This window comes from Erpetoichthys calabaricus, chromosome 8 (genome assembly GCF_900747795.2).
Source record: "Erpetoichthys calabaricus chromosome 8, fErpCal1.3, whole genome shotgun sequence".
NCBI lineage: Eukaryota > Metazoa > Chordata > Cladistia > Polypteriformes > Polypteridae > Erpetoichthys > Erpetoichthys calabaricus.
The window spans coordinates 188,160,247-188,164,759 of NC_041401.2; the positions used below are offsets into that span (position 1 = coordinate 188,160,247).

General features: G+C 35.9%; 1 long non-coding RNA gene across 1 annotated transcript; it reads left to right on the forward strand.

Moving 5' to 3' along the window:
- The first annotated feature begins 1,067 nt into the window (after window positions 1-1,067).
- On the forward strand, window positions 1,068-2,864 carry LOC127528942 (uncharacterized). Its single transcript, XR_007935619.1, has 2 exons — window positions 1,068-1,166; window positions 2,815-2,864. It is a non-coding gene; the product is annotated as an uncharacterized LOC127528942 (long non-coding RNA).
- The last annotated feature ends 1,649 nt before the right edge of the window (window positions 2,865-4,513 follow it).

A 4,513-nucleotide genomic window follows, 5' to 3' on the forward strand; every position in this document is an offset into this window, starting at 1 on the left:
AAGACATCGTGAGTCAATGTTATATGACAATCAAATGTGAAAACATCCAAGGGGTGAAAATGTATGTGATCAATTATTTTGCGTCTTTCTTTATTATCAGTTGTCTCAACTGTACATGGGAGACAGCTAAAAGGCTCAAAAGATAGTAATTGCTCGCTAAACCAGGGGATGTTAGAGTACACTAATCCTTGTTCTTTTCCATTAGCAGACCAATCATGGGAAATTCCGCTTGGGTCCGATGACGTCACTTCCGGTTCCTGGCTCCAAGGATGTCACTTCAGGTTCCAGCCATGTCACTTCCGGTTCAGGCCACGTCACTTCCGGCCTAGGCCCCGAGGACGTCACTTCCGGTCCCAGGCACAGAGGATGTCACTTCTGGTTTCTGGTCACGTCACTTCTGGCTCTGGGCCCAAGGACATCACTTCCGGTTCCTGCCTGATGACATCATTTCCTGTCTACCATATTTATAAGCACCATGTTTCCACATGTTGATTGTTCTTTTGTTATGGACTGAGCTCTATCAATTTGAACCACCTTTTTGCAACTATTTGGCAGCCAATTTCAAATGTACGGGATGGCTGCCCCCAAATCTCTTTCCTGTGTTGGCTAAATCATTTTACACAGTTTACGTGATCAGTTGTGTTTTATATGTTTAATTTGTTTGAATCACTTTGCTGAGACATTAAAGAGTCTTTTTCTGCTGATCAGTGTTAAAAAGGCCAATTTCAATTCTCTGCAATTCAATGTCGTGTATGGAAGCCGAGAGAGGACGTGCAATATCGTTATTTTTTTAACTTGTCTCCTCGAGATAACATACTAATTTTATTGAGATCTCAAGAAAACAAACTCGAGATAAAAGAATAATTTTATTGCGATCTCGAGAAAACAAAACTTAACCTTTGCTCCTGGCATCAGGCTCGCTTAGATTGCGACGCTTATACAGCCGAAGCCTTGCTAACTGTTTTCTTAAATGACGGACACTAACATTATTATTTTCTAAACTAAGGTATAAACATATTTCAGTCTGCGTCAGTCCTTGATTGAACAAAAATGTGACGCGCTGATCAACACAGTTCTGCTCTTCTGCCATTTCAAACAGGACGTGGCTTCAATAAGCTAGACATTAAACGTTAGATACAATTATTTCATAATTTCGAGAAAATAAGGTCTTTTGTTTTATCGAGATCTCGATAAAATTAGTATGTTATCGCAAGGAGACAATTTAAAAGACAATTTAAAAGAATAACGATATCTCGATAAAATTATTCGGTTATCTCAAGGAAACAAAGTTAGTTTTCTCGAGATCTCGATAAAATGATTCTGTTATCTCAAGAAAACAAAGTTCATTTTCTCGAGATCTCGATAAAATGAGTCAGTTATCTCGAGAAGACAATTTAAAAGAATAACGATATTGCACGTCCTCTCTCGGCTTCTGTAGATTTCAAACAGGACATGGTTTCAGTAAGCTAAATATTAAACGTTAGATACAATTATTTCATAATTTCAAGAAAACAAGGTCTTTTGTTTTATCGAGATCTCGATAAAATTAGTATGTTATCGCGAGGAGACAATTTAAAAGAATAATGATATTGCACGTCCTCTCTCGGCTTCCGTAGATTTCAAACAGGACATGGTTTCAATAACCTAAACATTAAATGTTAGATACAATTATTTCATGATTTCAAGAAAACAAGGTCTTTTGTTTTATCGAGATCTCAATAAAATTAGTATGTTATCGTGAGGAGACAATTTAAAAGAATAACGATATTGCACGTCCTCTCTCGGATTCTGTAGATTTCAAACAGGGCGTGGTTTCAATAAGCTAAACATTAAACATTAGATACAATTATTTCATAATTTCGAGAATACAAGATCTTTTGTTTTATCAAGATCTCGATAAAATTATTCCGTTATCTCAAGAAAACAAAGTTCGTTTTCTCGAGATCTCGATAAAATTAGTCCATTATCTCGAGGAGACAATTTAAAAAAATAATGATATTGCACGTCCTATCTTGGCTTCCGTACATTTCAAACAGGATGTGGCTTCAATAAGTTAAACATTAAACGTTAGATACAATTATTTCATAATTTCGAGAAAGCAAGATCTTTTGTTTTATCGAGATCTCGATAAAAGTATTCAGGTATCTTGAGAAAACAAATATTGTTTTCGTGAGATCTCGATAAAATTAATAGTTATCTCAAGGAGACAATTTAAAAGAATAACGATATTGCATGTCCTCTCTTGGCTTCCATACATTTCACACAGGACGTGGTTTCAATAAGCTAAACATTAAACGTTAGATACAATTATTTCATAATTTCAAGAATACAAGATCTTTTGTTTTATCGAGATCTCGATAAAATTATTCTGTTATCTCAAGAAAACAAAGTTCGTTTTCTCGAGATCTCGATAAAATGAGTCAGTTATCTCGAGGAGACAATTTAAAAGAATAACGATATTGCACGTCCTCTTTCGGCTTCCGTAGATTTCGAACAGGACGCGGTTTCAATAAGTTAAACATTAAACGTTAGATACAATTATTTCATAATTTTCGAGAAAACAAGGTCTTTTGTTTTATTGAGATCTCGATAAAATTAGTATGTTATCGCAAGGAGACAATTTAAAAGAATAACGATATTGCATGTCCTCGCTTGGCTTCCATACATTTCACACAGGACGTGGCTTCAATAAGCTAAACATTAAACGTTAGATACAATTATTTCATAATTTCGAGAAAACAAGATCTTTTGTTTTATCGAGATCTCGATAAAATTATTCCGTTATCTCAAAAAAACAAAGTTCGTTTTCTCAAGATCTCGATAAAATGAGTCCGTTATCTCAAGGAGACAATTTAAAAGAATAACGATATTGCACATCCTCTCTTGGCTTCCGTAGTCGTGTATCAAGAAAATGTGAAAACTTCCAAAGAGTGAATATTTACGTGATCAGTTATTTTGTGTTCTCTATTTGTAATTCATTTGAATCCCTTTGCTGAGACATTAAAAAGTCAGTGTCAAAAAAAGACAAATTAAATCCACTGTGATTCAATGATATATAATAATAAAATATGACTTTTTTGAATACTTTTTCAAGGCCCAGTATTTCAAGGGACTTTGATTTTATGGAAATGTGTCTCCTTTCATGGAGCACTATGATGTTCTCTTTTCCCTCTGTTTAATAATTTGCCACACTTTGAACATTTTTATTCTTTTTACCACAAACATTAATATTGCATTTCTATTCAATGTGCGTTTTTATAGTTTTTTACGGCTATTTTTTAATTATATGATTGTTTTCAGATTTCTTTCTTTTAACTCAACATATCAGATATGCATGGGAAACAAGGCCACCCCCCACCCCCCCTTCCCCATCGTCAACCTCAAATGCACATTGCTTCATTAGTATTCAAATTTCACTCCGAATATTTATGTTTGCCTCCAGACTTTCCAAACTCGCCTTCATGTGGCACGAAATGCAGTCTGTCTGATGTTGTCAGCCTCTTCTGTTCTCCAATTGTTCTTGAGTCTTCACAGCCAATCGCAACTCTGGTGTGGGGGACGGCATGACGGATGGCAACAAAGTAAAGATAATTGGAAAGAAGAAGAAGAGAAAGATAATTGGAAAAGTCTTTTCCTGCCTCTGATGCCCTTTTCAAATCCAAGGAAAAGTCTTTCCGTTTGCATTCCGGAGCTGATCTGCTCTGTCCAGACCGTGACACTTGGCCTTCTCTCTTTTTTATCTTATCTCTGTCTTATTCTAATCTTCCTTTGCTGTGAGAGTAATCCATATCTGTCAGAGTCATGGTAAGGGTGACCTCTGAACCAGTGGGGGGCAAAACAACATGACATTGAGAGGAGTGCCGGAATGACTCCATCCTGAGATTGAACTCTGTCTTTCCTGGATTTGATTAAATTAAATTTATAGTCCTAGGCTAAATCTTAATGTCTGCTTCTCACTGGTTATAAGGCACTGACACATCCTGACCATACATGGAATGCTCCTACACAATTTGCAGGACATTTATTTTATTTATTAAACTAGCTGTGCTGCTTGTCTAAGCCCGGTTGAAATCTAAATAATCAACGTAGACCTCGGCATTAACATTTGCAGTGTGCCATCAATTGGAATGTAATTTGTAATGCATGCAGTAATACAATGCATTGAATTTGTAATTTCAACAGATGGCACGTCACAAGCATTTGTAGTAATAAGATGCATTAATGCAAATGTTTGCAATGCACCACCTGTTGGAATGACAAATACTATGCATATGTCTCTGTTATATGCATTTTGAAATGGGATTCATAAATGCAGTGTTAATGCCTGTGATGTGCCGTCTATTTGAATGACAAATACAATGCATGTGTCTCAGGTGTATGCCATTTGGTATGGGATTCGTAAACATAGTGTTAATGTCTGTAATGCACCATCTGTTGGAACGACAAATACAATGCATTTTATTACTGCAAATGGATGTGATGTGCCATCTGTTGGAATGCTAAGTAAAAAAAA